This window comes from Eufriesea mexicana, unplaced genomic scaffold (assembly GCF_001483705.2).
Source record: "Eufriesea mexicana isolate 0111107269 unplaced genomic scaffold, ASM148370v2 scaffold1992, whole genome shotgun sequence".
NCBI lineage: Eukaryota > Metazoa > Arthropoda > Insecta > Hymenoptera > Apidae > Eufriesea > Eufriesea mexicana.
In genome coordinates, this window is record NW_016910066.1 from 336429 (window position 1) to 354769 (window position 18341).

At 32.3% G+C, this 18341-nt stretch overlaps 1 protein-coding gene across 2 annotated transcripts in view; it reads left to right on the top strand.

The window, feature by feature from the left end:
• The window catches only part of mnd (L-type amino acid transporter minidiscs), a 91551-nt gene that overhangs the window by 8415 nt on the left and 64795 nt on the right, over positions 1 to 18341 (top strand). The window contains exon 1 of one of the 2 annotated variants that reach the window (XM_017902761.1): positions 11902 to 11957. The exons of the other annotated variant lie outside the window; for it this stretch is intronic. The gene's annotated coding sequence lies outside the window, so the exon portion shown is untranslated. Of the gene's footprint in view, positions 1 to 11901; positions 11958 to 18341 lie in introns of those variants that run through there. 2 annotated transcript variants of the gene reach the window in all.

Sequence of the window (18341 nt, forward strand, 5' to 3'; positions counted from 1 at the left end):
AAATTGTTCGCGAAGAATTCTTGCGTTAAAATAATTTTCACGGTAGACTTGGAAAAGAAAACGCGAAGTGATAGGTAAAGGAAAAAAAAGAAAAAGAAATTAAATTATAGAAAAGAATATAGCGATAAAAACGATACGTTTTAAAATACAGCTAGGCGTGTATATTCTCGGATAAAAGCAAATTTAATATCTTTGTTCAACGTAGACAAACAAGATTCACGTTCTACTAGAAAAAAGATATTCGTAGGTAGAATGTTAAAAATTTTAAACAAAATGTGGAGGAATAGAATTTATTACGGTATTTTTATTTGTATCTCCCGTACGATAAAAATCCGTGCATAAAAATATACGTTTCTGTATATTTAACGTACAAAAAACGAAGCTGATCGTCGAGCTGCCTTGCAAACACTCGAAGAATATAAATTATACAGGATTGTTATATTTCCTCGTTATAGGCCGAGAAATTTTTTTGTTTTTGAATCGTTTATAACGAAACAAGTATATTTAAAGAAGATGAGAATGAGAGAAAAAGTGACGCGTTATCGAGCAGCGAAATTATATTCGAAAATTATGGAGTAAGTAAAATGAAAGAAGGTGAGAAAACGATGACTCGATACTTGCAGAATTCAGAGTGTCGATGCACAGCCCTTCCGCTCTATTTTTTACGAACGATGAAAATAATCTTGCATAGTTCATATTCGTAGATACTTATGTTGGATATGTCCGCGGAAGAGGATGTTGAAAATATTCGAATACTCTGGCAATTAGTCAAAATGCGTTATGCTTTAAATGATGCACAGTAACGCATCGAACAGCACGGTTTCTCGATTTTTAGGGTTTTTCGATCGAATACTAAATTTCGCAAACAAACCTACCAAAACGGTCGTTTGTAGACTTTGGTACAGCTAATTAACTTCTAAAAATATAACTATGTTACGCTTCGTAACATTAACTCCTCGCGATACGATTTAACCTTTTTCATTCGTTTCATTTTATTTCGAAAGTCTACGCCTGTGTGGCTAATTACTTTTAAGCAACGACCAGCATACTCGATGAAAACAGAGTAAGTTCGCTACTCTGAAAAATTGAAAGGAATTATAACAAAATAAAAAATATTGCTAAATTTTGTTAAAAAATAAAAAATTTGTAAGAAAAGAAGACATATTTCGAATTAAAGATATATTTGTATCGAATTATTTTTTTTTTTCCTAACAAATATTCACGACATAAACATCGAAAGGGTTAATTATGAAAAATTGCAAATCGAAGCAGCATTTAATACGAGTCAACGTGTAAAAGTGTAAATAATTTGTTATACGTATTGATTTTAATGTTTGATATTAAATAATACAGTGTTCGAATATTTATTTTATATTTATTTTCGCTTCTTTCTCCCTCTGCTTCTTTCTACAATTACCATTTGAATTTGGTACCTTTTTCGGTACAAGAATCCGTTCGTACGAGATAAGATTGGAATTATTTAGCTAGGTTTATGGTGTGCTGTATGCTGTTCAGGGTAAAGTTTGGAAATCCAATTCTCTCTATTCACGTTAGAATATCGCGTCGCAGAGACGCGTTATCCCGGGGGTTTCCCAATTCTTCAACCGTGTTACAGCGAAAACGCGTTGTAAAAGTATCAGGTTATACAGAGATTACCTGCATCTGCGATGAAATAAAGGCTACGATAAAGCTCGTGACTCCGAAGCGATGAACGTTGTCCTTAGAAAGTAATATTCCTTTTATTTATTTAAATTATTATTTGTAGAAATTATTTATTTGCGCGTATAAAGTTTGATTAAAATTACATATGACCGTTTATACGTTACAAATTTATTTGAAAATTTAACGAACCGATATATTTTCATTGTTTAACGAAATAACGAAACGACGCTATTTTGTTCGCTTTTTAACCTTTTGTCTTCAAAGATTTTGTTTTTTACTATAGGGACGTAATAACTCGAAGCTTTTGCGCTCCAAAGTAGATGACACTTGCTGCACGCAAAACGTACAAAGTAACGTAGAAAAAAGTCACGTGTGTTTAAATTAGCGTATGAAACTATTTCATTTCGATATTTTACATATCGTTAGTTTATTTGACGTTGCATTAGAGTTGCCATTAAACTGAATCGAGTTCGCTAAATCGAAAGTCGCCTCTCGAGTGTAAACGGTAAATTGTAACTGTTTTTTTTTTTCTTTTTTCTTTTTCTTTTTTTTAAAGAAATTTTATATTTCTCTCGATTTGTCCAATATGATCGATTGTTCTATTTTATGACAAAAATTTGCACGAAGGGAAAGATTGTTTCGCCGATTTAATACTAGACTAAAACTACCAAGCGAGTCAAAATGGCTAGTTTCGGACATTATTTTTACAATTATCGAAAACGTGCAACTGCTTTTGAGAAAGTCGATGTAGGCTTTTATTCGGAGAGAGGCATAATTATATATAACTATTATTATCTAACTAACTACTACGCGAGTCGCTCAGAAGTCAGTGCAGTTAAGTCTATTTTTAGATATTTTCTAATTTTTGTAAATTTTAATGGAGTAAATTATATTCTTCTTAGTTGTTAAAGGATTTACTCGTTACTTTGTTTTTTCTAGGTCAGATAGACCTTCTTGAAAAAAGGAGGAGTTTATATTAAGGCGTTTTACATATTGAAAATCATTAATTTTCTCAATTTCTGTTTTCTGGATTTAACCGCATCTGCTTCTGAGCCACTCACATATACTATATTTAAGTATGCGTTTTACGATTATCTCTTTTTTTAGCAGTATTGCTAATACGATATATATGTAAAAGTGTAACGTAAAAGTGTATAGCGATAGAATTCAGAATAAATGATTCACTGGTACATAAGTATATCGCAATGATATGCATATATATAACGAGTAAATATAACTTATTCCGCTAGGACTAATTAATATGTCGATAATACGAAACGAACAGATTTGAAAATTTTTTTCGTAAAGTTATACGAGACAGTTAATTAAAATTTTACGTAATTAATATAAATCGTAATCGTAAAAATATGGAATTAATAGCACTGTTGCGACGGCAATAATAGGTGGAAGGTGCACCTAGCTGTTCCTCTTTAGAATCGACAATCATAAATCGAGACAAGGACTAGGGACGGTAATACTTTGAGACCGGACCCAACAGACTGACCCACGGAAATGCTAACCAGACGTACGTATAAATCAAAACAAAACAATACCAAAAAGAAATGCACCTAGCTGTTCCTCTTTAGAATCGACAATCATAAATCGAGACAAAGACTAGGGACGGTAATACTTGAGACCGGACCCAACAGACTGACCCACGGAAATGCTAACCAGACGTACGTATAAATCAAAACAAAACAATACCAAAAAGAGAAACTTCCCTGTCATATTCCCTCTCCTAACCCAAGAGCCCGCCAAAACTCCTTGTCCAATGAAAAAACTCTAATTTTCAAGACTAGACAAAACGAGACGACAGGCAGTAGCCAAAACTAGAGAACAGACGACAGTGAGGATTAACACGAACAAGACGGTAGTAAGACGTAAAACACAAAACATCAAGACGGTATCGAAACTCAGTCAAACGCATAAAACGAGAAGACAAAACGGAAGACGAAGCAAGACGAAACGGCAAAGGCTGAGACGATACACTGCACACAATCATCATACAACTCACAAAACGTGTAATAAAGTGTAAATACACCAGAAACTGCGCTTTATTACACCACCGAAGTGCTCAATGTCTCGTAAGTGACGCGACACATTGAGAAGAGGGTAGCAGCATTATCATACTCCTACCCAAACCCGCGTGGACCTCATCCTTCTTACACCACGTGGTACAACAAGTACGGTATCGATATTTAAATGGATTTATTTTTATATCGATCAAATATATGATCGTATCGTTACGATAAATATTCTTTGTAACGTTAAAAACGAATTTATTTAACCGTTTGAGTGCCAAGCGGCGCGATCGCGCTTCTTCTATTTTGTGTCCAAAAGTGCCAGCGCTCTGAGCTGCGAAGCTGACAATCAGCGCGCTCGGTTGGTGAACGCGGAATATAAGAAGCGCTGTCGCGCCGCTCGGCATTTTTGGTCACGGAATATGACAAGCGCTATCGCGCCTCTTGGCAAATATCGATTGGGAAACAATAATGACCCGTGGTACTCAAACGGTTAAGTATATAGTACTAATGCGATATTATTTATGACCTCGATCTATATTTTGTAGTAAAATTTTAACATATATGTTACATATATCTCATATTTCCAGCAAACGCATAATTGTAAGAATATATATAGGAATGCCAGTCCGAAAAGAGTAGATAATAAACGGTCGTCTTGGGTTTAGCTCGAGTGTTTTGAATATTATGTGAAGTGCGTGTGGAAGGATGAGTGACCGTGCGCAAGGATCGTGTGGACGGCATGTTTATGGAAGTCTAGGTATGCGTCTAAATGTTGTTTGGGCTACGTGACCCACCGAGTGCAAGGCTACGAAGAGTGCGTGAGAAAGCGTGATTGGGAAAGAAAGCATGGGTATGGAAGAGGATAGAGTGTATGGGTTTAAATAAGGGTACATGGGCGTGAATGGACAGTTGCTTGGAGTCAGTCCTTAGTCGGAGTTTAGAGAGTTCTTTTAGAGGGTTCCTTTAGGACAGTTCCTTCGAGACAGTTCCTTTAGAGAGTTCCTTTAGGACAGTTGCTTTGAGTCAGTCGTTAGCCAGTCGTTAGAGAGTCCTTAGTTGTTAGACAGAGATTAGAGAGTTATTGGGAAATAGTATATTAACGGCCAGTTCTTTATGTTAGAATATTAGTAGAGCCCCTTTACAAATTTCAGAAGTGGGATTGAACGTTACATTATTATATTTGTTAATCGTGGATATTATATTTAAACGAATATATTAAATCTTTATTGAACATTATTATAGCATAGGGTAAAAATATATCTAATTCCGTTTTCTTTTTCTTACGATACTCGTACACACGTTTACTCTCAATGATTTCTGAATTGCAACTGACCTATCCATCATTTGTTTTCTTTCCTTTCATACATTCCATAAATATATACAGTCTATACCACAGTTCATTTTTGACACGCATACTCGATCCACTCGTTCTTTCTTAAAGACAATTTATTTTTACATCAATATACGTATTAAAATCTATGTCAACCATTAGCACGATATTAACTGTAATAATCACAAAATTGTTTTCCTACTTTTAATTATTTAGTCATTTTAACCTACAAATTCGATTTTTGAGAACAATTTACACTGTCTTTAAATTATTTTATATATACAGGGTGTCTGAAAAAGATTGGGACCCAACTTGGACCTAGTGCTACCGAGGTCAAATAGACGGAAAAAATTCATATAAACTTGTGTTCGGAAATGCTTCATTAACAAAATAAATGCCTTTAACGATATTTACGACTTTTCGTGGCACAATATAAGAAGTGTTGGAAAATTCCTCCTGCAAGAATGCAAGCTTCCATTCATCGAATTAGCGATTCTCGAACTCTTTCAAATGATTTCATTTCTATTGGGAATAATAGTAAATGTATTTTTAATACAGTAGGATACCAAAAGAAATCGCGAATCGGCTATTGCCAACAAAAACAAATTGTAAACCGATCGATATCTTCTAGAAACAAATGGAAAAGTTATTCTATATAACAAAATTAAGTTGCGTGGCTCCCCTACGGGGAGATGAAGCGTAGGTTAAGGAAAGCATAAAAGCGTGGTCCTTGACAACCAAAACAGAGTCCTTAGATATCGGTTGTGTCCAGCACAAGCGTGAGTCGCTCGGTGTTGGAAAGAGAGTTTTAAAAGAGTGCGCCTTTGTGTGTTTTCGTTTCGTTATCTTGGTGTTCTTTCTCTAAGTTAAATCAGTTTACGAATTATGAGTTTGTGTTATCGTGCTCTTGTTCTTTCGACAATTTTCGGTGTCTCAAGACCAGTATTCGCCATCCTACAATACATTCCCAAAGTTGATTCAGTTTCTATCATATTTTTATAAAGCAACTCTTTTGCAAGGTCCCATAAATAGAATTAAAGAGGCGTTAGATCAGGGGACCTAGGAGGCCAACTCATTGGTCCGTCACGACCGATCCAACGTTGAGGGAATTGTCTATCAAGAAATTCACGTACATTCCGTCTAAAATGTGGCGGAGCATCTTCGCGTTGAAACGATATTTGATAACGTGTTTCCTGTGAGATGTCATGCAACATATCGTGAACATTATTTTGCAAAAATTGCGAATAAAATTGTGCCGTTAGTCTGCATGGCATCCTATAAGGACCTATCAATGTATCGCCTATAATCCCCACCCACGCGTTTATAGAAAATTGATGCTGTACATGCGAAGTTCGCTCAGCATGCGGATTTTCATTGCTCTCCGCGTGAGTGTTATGGAAATTAAATATTCTATATCGAGTAAACGTAGCTTCATCGGCAAATAGTACCATGGACAGAAATTGTGAATTCGGTAATCGTTTCTGCACCATCCATCGGCAAAATGCTACTCGATTTGGTTCGTCGTTAAAATGTAATTCTTAAACTTTTTTAAAATGAAATGGATGTAATCGGTTTCTATTTAACACGTTCCAAACCGATGATTTAGACTGATTACAAATGGCACTTATCCGTCGAACGCTACTAATTGAATTTTTATCGCAATTTGCAAAATTTTCTCTTCTTTATTTAAATTAATCTGATTTTGTCCATTGCGATAACATTCCTTGAAACTTGCAAACTCTCTTAATCGCCGATCGGTATAATCGGTATAAAGGTCTTCCTTTCTGGATGTTGACGGTTTGGAAACTTTTTCGCGTACTTTCTCTCTGCAGCACGCCCATTGCATTGCACTTTACCATACACAAGATGCATATTGCATAATTCATAAAATGTATACATATTAATCGCAATACGATTAAATGTCTATTAAAAGCTATAACGACTGATACTAGAGGTCTTGAGGCTGTAGGTTAGGGCATGTAAACAGTAATCTTATTGAGAATTTGTACTACGTGTACGATTCTCGATAACGAATTGTAAAACGAATTTTATTCGTAAATGTTTTTTTAACGCTTACATCTTTTTGATAAAGCCTTTTCGCACGTAAGTTTATACGGACACTTCATTTATTTAGCCTCGCTAACAGGTAGTCTCAGTTTGGTTTTAACCTTTTTGGACATCCCGTATGTATTTTAAATTGTTATTTATGACAATTTCCTAAAAAGTTATGATATATCTCTTTTCTTAAAAGTCTTTGATTTAACATTTAAAAAAAAACTTATATTAAAAAAAAAAACATTTTTTTTTAATCGTCAACGGTATTCTTGTCCTCTACCTTTTCTACGATAATCGAAAAAGACAAGAATCCATCGATATATTCCAATATATATAGTGTTCGCTTGAAAATTTTACATCTAAATATCTCAAAATTCGATGTATTTTCTTGAGAAATATTGAATGTAGAAGTTTCTCGGTTTCAAGAAGAAAATATAACTAACCTATTTATATTTCATTCGTTGAATGTCTTCAAGGTTATTATCTGAAGGTTATTATCTTTCTTTTCTTAGATAGAAATCTATTATTTTATTTACGCGTTCTTATTCTATGGGGAAAAACGAAGAAATTTGTGTATGGAACATTTTCTTATCAGAGTTCGTCTTGGAACGATATTTTATGAAATAAAAGAAATTTTTGATTCCTTTATTCCCAACGTAGAAGATAAAAAATTACGCCGTAAAAAGGAAACTTCTTTATATTTTATTCTTTTTTTTTATGACTAAATGGTAAGGTGTAATAATAAGTTTTAATCGGTAACGATTATTCCTTTTGACGTGCCCGCAAAAGTCATACCCATAACATAAGCAAAATTTCGAAACGATAAACTATCCCCACCATACTGTACTCGTAAGAAGTCGCGAAACCAAAGAAACTTTATTTTATTAAAAACAAAATGCGATATTTCGAATAACCGTGAAAATACTCGACGAATGAAAATTTGAATCCTAGAAACCGAGAAACTTCGTTATTCGACTTTTTTTTTTCTTTTCGAAAATATTTATGTAATACTTTAAAGGGAAACTTTTCAAACGAACACCCTGTACATATCTCTTCTTTATATTGCCGTTTTCATATCTGCATTCGCGTTATCACGGAATCCATATTACAAACCGACCTTTCGATTCACGGAAAATGGTCTTTCAACGTGTACTTTCGCTCTTCTGCATCGTTGTTCATACGAATTCGTATTAGCACTTGTACCGTGGGTGATATTTATTATGGATTCGTAATAACCGTGTCACATATGATCCACGATACGCATTGGATCACCCTTTTCTTCCATTTCTTTTTTCTCCTTATCATTGAGCACTCTCTTTGTTGTCTCCAAAGAATTTTGTTCCAGTCTTCATATCTTTTCCTCGTTGCGACGTTATGTAAACCCCATTTTTCATTTGTCACAGGGAATATCTAGTTTATCGCGAAGCGGAACACAGACAAACACGCATTGAAAGTTCATGCAGTATTTTACAATTCTCGAATACTTGGATATAATTAGATACCGCGTTACGGATCGTTGGTTTTGCATTTTCTTCCGTTAATTTGGTCGCTTATGCACTGTATAGAGATAAGAAAAATATCAGCGAAAGAAATATCGGTGTAATGGATTATAATTTTATAGGTCTGTCTTCTCTGATACGATCGTAAAAATAGCATCATCTTCCTCAAATTTAAATTATAAAAATAAGGTATAGAAATTTTCGTTATCGGTCGAAAGTGCCCCCTATCTGCGGTTCGAATCGTGTAGCATCGCATGACGAAAAGAACAAACAGGATAAATCGATACCGAATAGGGTAGAGCGATAACAGCGATGCAAAGCATTGGCGTAAGCATAAAATTAGTCTTAATTCTTTACGCTACGATTAAATTGTGAAAACTTATACGTTAAAATTTAATTTTAGTTAATCGCTATACTAATCACTATTCTATCCACGATAAAATTAGATCGTAACTTTTTAAATTCTTCGAATTTTATGCATGTTAAAACACGCGTGAAATATAATTACGATTACGCGATTAGCGTAGCTTGTAATCGTGAGATTTGACACGAAGCATTCGTGACGAGTTAGACTCGCCATTGTAGTGCAAAGGTTTAACCATTAACGTAAGATAAATAAATTGCCCTCGTAGCTTATCTTACTACATTATCAGCATGTCATCGAAAAATTTAAACTTAAAAGTAAGAATTTCCAAAGTATGGAAGGTAAAGTTAGAGAGAACGGATTATTTTCTTGTTTCTGCTTCTTATTTCTGTGTCATCTTATAAGCCATCTGTATCAACTATTTTATAGTCTCTTTTGCGATTAGAAAGTTATAAGGAATAAACTTATAAAAAATAGGCATAAACTTTGACATATCGAATTTTCATCGTTAATATTACAAATGTATCTTTAACCAAAGATTTGAAAAATATTCGACGCAAAGTTGAGCAGATCGAGAGAAATATATGTGTACCTATTCGGAAAAGTGTTTCTATCTGATGCATTCTAATTTGATATTTGTATAATATTTAAATGTTCCGTATTTATATGAAAGGGATAATTGTTTCTTTATTCCTGAGAATTTTCCGATAAATATACCGATTGAAGTAGACGAAATTTTTATATTTGAAAATATAATTTTAACTGAACGAAGAAAATAAAAATCAGCTACTATTACAAATTCTAAAAAACCAAAGAAGTATTATACTTCACAAACACTCTGGTAACTGCGATATTTTAAAAAATTAGTAAAATCTAACATTTTAGAGTACATGATACCATAAAAGCTAATTATCGAATAATTTTTAATTATTATTTGTGTAAAATAAATCATTTTTTAAATGTTTTATATCGATAAGTAATAATAAATAAGTAATAGTAATCTCATTTCTCATTCGTTTATCTTAATTTAAGATTCGGAAGTTTACGGAAGCATAAATTACGATAAATAATTGTACGTACTGGCAATTATGAATAACATACCAAAGCCGCTTATGCCTGGTTATTAATAATAAACATAAATTGCAAAGTTATTTTTCGATATAATAATAATTAAACTGAATTATAATAATTTAATTTAATTAAATTGTTAAAAGTAATTTATTTATACAATTATTATTTATATTTAAATATGTATAAAATAGGTATTTAAATAACATTATTTTTATCACGCGAGTAGATTACTACGTAGAAAAGAATTAACAAAATCAAAGAACTCTTGCTTTAGCAAAGACTAAAATGGAAACTCCGCCTATTATATATGGGGCCTAGTGATAAGATATCGTCAAAACGAAAGAAAAATAGAGAACACAAAAATGGCTAAGACCACGATATTAAAGAACAAATTGAAAATTTAGAAAAGAATTATATTTATAAATATATTATATTTATTTACGTAATACACTGAATTATTGAGATCATACATTTACAGCAATATATCGATACTCGGCAATCGAAATTTTAGCGATACAGACACTGTGTACTGGAGTATACTATATCAAGCACATGACTACGGTAATAAGTAAATTGATTCGCACGTATTATATATGTCTTATTTTCTGTGACAAAGTTCACGTTTATTGAAAAACTGTAGTAATACCCACACACTTGTCGTTTGTTACTTTTGCATATCAATCGTTTCGTGGTATTTTTAAATATACTCGACCTCGGTTTACGACGAACTAAACTATTGACTTTTTCGATGATTATTTTGCTAATTGATCAGTATCCGAGGAAAATAACGATGAAATTCATCGATTAGAGATTTACAAGCTTTATATACTTCGATGTCGATGCAATTTTAAAACTTTTCCATCGTATTTTTCAAAATCGATAGGTATGTTTTTCTAAATGTATAAATATATAGGTAGGATCTGTAAAAATATACAATACAAAAAGAAGTATCAGCTGAGTATACTACAAGCATATTCATTTAATCAGAAAGTTTTGATTTCAATGAAAGTTTGTATACTAGTAGAACATAACGCGCTGTACTTGAAGAAATCTTCTTATGCACGAGAAATATTTTTAAAGGAATCAAATATACTTTACAAATTTCGATTTCTTTTCATGCTCTGATTAATAATCTTTCTTCGAAATTTTTATCACGATAGGATAATAGAGCATTAAAAGTTAAACATTTTTTTCTATAAAAAGTTTCATTGTATATTGTACCATTACAGAGTTTATTTAAAAACGCAAAAAGGACAGTGAAAATTCAATAGCCAATTTTATCTGTTTAGTGCGATATTAGGTGAAGAAAATGATTGTTGCCTGTATATAATCTGTTACGATATATATACTCATAGATTTAAATCGAGTGAAAAAATTCAAATCAGAATCTCGTGATTAAGTGAATTTTTGCGTGTCGATACTTTTCTTACCCCAGCTGTAAAAAATTTTCGTTAACAACCAAGTCCAAAATTGGCTAATTTCTACCATCTTCCTTTTCGGTCGTTTCGTCAACCACGCACAAATGCGAACAATGGTAACACCTTCGCCAGGTGCAAAACGAATGTTTTTGCTGTATTTATTGCATCATCGTCATTTCTTGAATACCTGATCGAAGATTAACGAAAAGATGTTTCGACCTTCTTTAAATTTTAAAATTTCTGTTTATATCGGCAACTTCTTACTGGCGTTAGTGTGATAGTGGTTGACATAGAGTTTTAACATGTATATATATACTGATGTAAAATAAATCATGTCTGTAAGAAAAAAGCGAATGGATCGAGTATTCGTCTAACGAATGAATATTATAACGCAGTATATACTGTGTATATTTATGCGATGTACGAAAGAAAAGAGAACTAATGAGAGAGTAGTTGGATAGATTAGTTGGAATTCAGAATTGATTGAGAGCAAACGTGTGTACGAGTATCGTGAGAAAGTGTAAACGCAATTAGGTATATTTCATCTATAATTTTTACCCTATGATATAATATTGTTCGATGAATATATAATATATTCATTTAAATATAATATCCGCAACTAACAGTTAGAACCCACAAATCGCATATCCGATCAAAATAACGGATAAAACTTGTATCGCAATTTAATAATATTTATACCAACGCATGCTCTTACAATTATGGTAATGGTTAACATACATTTTGAATATACATATATTAATATAATAAAGGAGCGATGTCTGCAAGTCTGTAAGAAAGGGATGAGTGGGATAAGTATGCATGGGTTGCCAATATCTAATGAGATACAGGTTATTTTGATAAATGAGTATGCGTATAATGTTTAAAGTGTTGTGTGAATTGTGTATGTTTGTAATTGAGTTTTAATAGTGGAAATAGGTGTGAGCGTGTGATTGCGAGAAATTAATTAGATTTATATTTAATATTTACGTTTGATCATTTTTGTAATTAAATAAAGAATTGTTCTCATTGTTATCGATATATCATCTACCACAAACAACGATATTTTCGGCTCCTAAACTTAACCATATTATTAAAATTTATTTTTCTCTATCCTTTCACTGTCCGTTATAATTTTGCGATCGTAATATTAAAATTTAATTTATCGTATTAACCCTCCTAACAGCCCTCAAATTTGAATAAATTTGATTTTAATAGATAAAACCTTAAAGCTCGTATGAGCTATTGCTTTCAAATCTTTACACGTTGTCCCATATACTAATAGCTCTCTCTAAAATTGAAATCATAGTTTTATAACGAGTCTCTTATGTTTTTATATCGAAAAATTGCGCGAGAAAGAATCAAATTTTTAAATTTTATCGTAAAATAATCATTGAACACACCGAATAAATCTTATCGATTTTCTTTGCCAAATTTTGCGACATTTGTACAGGATGATCCTTTCAGGGATAACCTTAAATTATTAGTGATTCGTAAATTCCTATTTTTATTAAATAGAAAAAGCTTAAACAATTAACTGTGTGCATACAAATAACGTGTATAGATTATTAACATAATACGAAAATATACGTTGTGAAATTGTTTATTAACCGTCGATTCCTAAAAATTCATGTTAATATTATATTGCTTGTCCGAACATGATCCGCATAAGAGGTAAATAAATTATTCGAAAGTTTGGCAACGATAATAATAAGTATCGGTTTCCTAATTGTTTAATAAACATTTTTCGCGACATAATTATACCGCGATTCGTTTAACTCGACTAATAATCGACAGTAACTAATTCCTTTCGTTCCAAAATAATGGTTCGTTTTGGAATATGTAAATAAAGTATAAAAGAAATAATTACCTATTATTGGATCATTGCATAAACGTTATTGTTGTCTTTCTTGATATTCCAGAGTACGTGAGTCAGTTCTTGAGAGTAACGTAATTGAAATGTTTCGTCTCACGCGAGCAATCTGACCTGCTTCTTGAACTTTGAAAAAAAAGTCAACGAAGCGTTATTAAGTTACCGACGCAATTAATTGTAATGTAATACAGCCGATTTCGTTCAATGTTTTCCGCTAAATTTTTCTTCGGTGCAATAGCTGCGTTAACACGAGCACTTCCAGCTGTATCATTATTTCTTTCATCGATCGATCCATTTATTTTTGCAAATAATTGCGTTTGCGTTAATAAATTTTATTATTCTTATCGTTGTCATATCCGTCGTAATTATAATCGGTCTTTTGTTTTGTATTTAACGTATTTAACGTTAATGCTTTCGATTGAAAAATTTCTTTCTTTTTCTTTAAATGAAATATTTCATTAATGCTATTATTTTAAACGTTACTATTTGTTTTTATAAATCTCAATGAGTTTCATAAGTTTCTCGAATTTTAATAAACTTCGATATTTTTTAGTTTTATTTTTCAACGGATAATGTATACGCCTATGTAATTGATATATTTATTATATTTCAAGATGGTTTAATACATTTTTTATTGCGATATCTATATTTTACATATGTGTATGATACTATTATTATTGTTTCTTTTCTCTAGAGTACTTCTATTCAAATTGCTAATAAGATACATTTATCGTTTCCTTTCTATAACGTTTGCGTCATTCGGTATTGCAATGATAATTAACACAATGTTTCGTCTGTTACTTGTAACAGTTTTATCTATAACACGCGTATTATTTTATCGTATTATTATTATCGTTAATCGTAAAACGGTACGTGTGTTTATGGTAAATAATATTGCGTTCCACGTTTTTGGTAAATGATCTTTTTCGTATATACGATTTATTTCGTTCGCTAGTTTGCAGTCCCTCGATATATATTCTATCAAAGAGTATAGGGTATCTGTTAACTCTGGTGGGATAACCGGACAAGAAGCGATTCTATATGTAAAATACAATTTTTTCGTTCGAGACTTGATTTTCTTGAAAATCGAAGTTGAAAATTCACGAGATACTCGTTCTTTTATTCAAATCTTAACGCTGTGAATTTCACGGTAAATTATCTATTCGCGTCCGTAGACATTTCTAGCATCTTTACATCCATATTCGATAGATCGAATGAAAGAATAACGCGAGATATTGCTGGTTTTTATCTTTAAAAGGCTCAAGAGGAAGAATTACCTACGTTTTACTCCATAGAAGCAAAATTTATTCGAATTTACGCGTACTCCTTGAATTTTTAAATCCAATTTTCTCGGAAACCAAGCCTCGAACGAAACAAATTTTATTCCTCCCTTGCGACTTTTAAACTTAGTCACTTTCTATCCGCCTGTACTACTAGTTACCAAACACAGAATACTCGAGTACATTTCTGTACATTTTCGCTTAAAGTATTACATCTTTCTTGCGAAAGATTTTAATGTCCGGCCAAATAGCCGTTATTTCCTACGTTTCCTATCGGTGTGCGCTTCGAGTTTAGAATTTTTAAAATAATATTAAAGATTGAAAAGAGATAACTGAAAATGGTTTATAATTTGTATAAGTCTTTGTACAAGTCATCGCATGGCAGGTTTTTACATTCTGTAATTGTAACGGTAACATAAAATAAAAATTCCGATTTTGAAGGAATATAAAACACGACTGGGAAATAACGTAATTATTCTTTTCGTCATTGGCTAATTTATATTTATATAATTATAAATTTGTTGCAAATTAAGGTTCAATTAGAAAAATGATTTTCTTCTTACCTAGTCGGAATGAAACGGTCGAAGAGCTTTTTGGAAAAGCACACGTTTATCGGGATAGGCTTTTTTTTCCGATTCGTGTGCTTTTGTAATCTCCTTATAATCTGTATTATAATCCTATACTATATTAAAGACGAAATTTATGCAATATAAATTGTGCAGATTTTTTATTCGATCTCCGATTTTGTCATATAGATTCTGCTTTTAAAGAGAGTAGAATCTCCTCGATTGATTCCATATTTTTTAATAAAATATTTCGTTTTCTGTCAAAGTAAAACAATTTTATCAATAGATCGAATTTAAGAAAAAACCATAATGATATAACTGTGAGTGTTGGTTTTATATGTGTGAATGCGAATGAGGTTGAATAAGCGAAACTCATTTACGATGATATAAATATAATATGTGCGAGTGCAGTCAAGTTTGAATGATGTTTGAAAAAATGTTTAGAAGAATGTGCCAGAATAAAACAATTACGTGAGAATCATCAAAGAGGAAACATGGGTATGTAACGGTTAGTAAGAGTGAGAGAGAGAGAGAGAAGAATTTTCTAGAAGGTGTCAATCAATTTTTTTGTTTAAAATAGTTTATCGCGAGTTGTTTTCATTATTTAAATATTTTTATCTAAATATACTAATGTGTTAACTGTTAAAAAACATAGAAGATATCAGTGTCCATTTCTATGTACAATAACGATATGATCGATTATTGAGAAGCGATCAGAAACATTGCCTGTCACTACTTAGACACTGCTTTGACGTTAAGCATTCGAATCACAGTTTGGACAAGCATAATATATCGTCGCGTTTTCTGTACATTTAGAATGAACAAAAATAATTGAAAATGATAATCCTTAAAAGTAGCAAATATCCAGGTTTGCATCGTAAACTTAAAAATATTCTGCAAGGCTCGTTATCCCGCGCAACGACTAGGACTTGGATTTTGAATCCCTGGAAAAGATTCGAGCACGATCGAGCGCTGATTAGATTAAAATTTGCTTAATCGAGCGTTTGACAACTTAAATTCGTTATATTTATCATCGTAGTTTTATATACAAACATTCGTATATTATTACAAGTTGACCTAGTTTATTTTTATTATACCATTTATAACTATCAACATCCGGCTGAGAAGTAAATTAAAAGCACAGCACTTTGTAATTCTTCCCCACAAAATAGTCTTATTTCCGTTTTTCTTATATTACTTTTCCAATACGGCAGCTTTGTTTGTATTCTTACCAATGCTATTATATCGATTTATAACTATACCGAATTTGAAATTATTGCAGTTATACAAAGTAACAATCATTCTTCTAATATTTGAAGGTACAATTGGAGGAAATTAATAAAACGCGACAGAAAATGTTTTTGATAAAAAATGTACATCGATAACTTCGAAAAAACGAAAAAGAGAAGAAAAACATGAATCGACAAAAAATATCTTTCCAAAGAGATATTCTTTTTTGAGAATGTTTAAATTGTACCATGAACATATTTCAGACCGTGAAAATGAAAGGAGATATTCAGGTGACCTCGTTCAACCGAGATATCCTGTATATCGTATTATATGATTTTAATAGTAACGAATACCGTATACGCGTGTACGTAATTAGCAGGGAATAGGTTTATTTCTGGAAGAAGTTGTCTCGCTACGAGCCAACCATTAGGGTGAAAGTTTGTCTATGTTTGGATCTAGCATGACGCGTAGCCTTTACTTTGTAGTATTTCTTTTAGTCCGCGTAGTATTTATTTTGTTTCCGCTGTGTCATCGACGCGAATGCATTTACGCGTATGCCTTCTCGTACGCTTTCTTGCCTCCGGTCAGTGGTGTGTAATGTTTATTGGCCATGTGTAATGCTTAACTATCGCTCGATGCGCTCAATGAGTGTCGTGATTTTATCGCGAAAGTAGTTTCACGGGTTTTCTATTTACGTATCGCACAGCACTCGTACCTTTACCGTTCTCTTTCCTTTTTTCTTCCCTTTCTGCTCGTATCTCTTTCCATAGAAGAATTTCCGTATACAGCCTGATGTTTAGCAGTTTTATCGTATTTATCCTATTTGTAGTTCTTCGAGATCTATGTTGGGTCATTTTATTATTTCGAGTGAATACGTTAGGATTAGATAGGATCTTAAACGTGGCGATTGTAGTTTTAAGACCGTTTTCGTTTCGTTAATTAAATTTAAATTTTAATTAAATACATCGACACCGATACAGAGATTCGCGTTAAGCGAAACTTGGGACTAGTATAAAAGCAAAAACGATACAGTTGAAATATTCACAACTATAACAAATAACCTGTTATTCGTTATTCTATATTTTACTTTTTCGCATTTTTTTCCATACCTTTCTTTCTTCTGCAATTTCTTTTCTCCGCTAACTTTCGATTCGTATACTCTATTTCCTTTACCAGTCATATTTTTTTCACCGATATCTCATTAGTTAACTCTAGTCCCTGATCCGTTTCTCTTATTTTCGTTACTAACCTGTTTTCACGCCATTTTCGTTACCCCGTACCGTTACCTAACCTCACTTTTTTATTTCCTCTTACGGCTCTGTTGTACCTACACGATTTCCTTTCACTGCGCTTCTGAATCACGCTGACCCGTTGAACTTGTTTCCCTTACTTTCTTCCTATCTTATTTTCACATTTTTTAACAATACAGTTGCACTCTTTTTGTTCGTATGTACTTGTTCGCGGTAATATGTATTTGTAAATACGTTACTTTTACATTTTCATTGTATTACTTTTACTTTCCAAGTTCGTCAATTTCGTCTTTGAAAGGATTGTAGACTCGGTAACGATTAACATTTCGATTATTTGAATAAGTAAATGAATTATTTGGTATTTAAATTAGTTTCGAGCATAGAAACATTGCAGAGTTAAAAATGTTTACCTAAACTTTTCATTTGGTTACTCGATATTTAACTGAAAATGATGTAATTGAAATTTAGTTATGCTAATCCTGATTACTCTGTTGCTTTGCGTTATTGCTATTTAAACTACAGCTATTTTAAGACTCCTTTACTTTCCTTGTATTATTTCTGAACATTTCTTTTCTTCTCTTAAATACATACATTAGAGCAAATGTATTAATATACTGGGTGTTCGATTTTAATCTACGTATAAATGAAAATTACTCGTTAACTATTTGCTGTATAAAAAATGTTTTCTACGAAAATCGAATAGTTTCGAGGAAACTTTATAA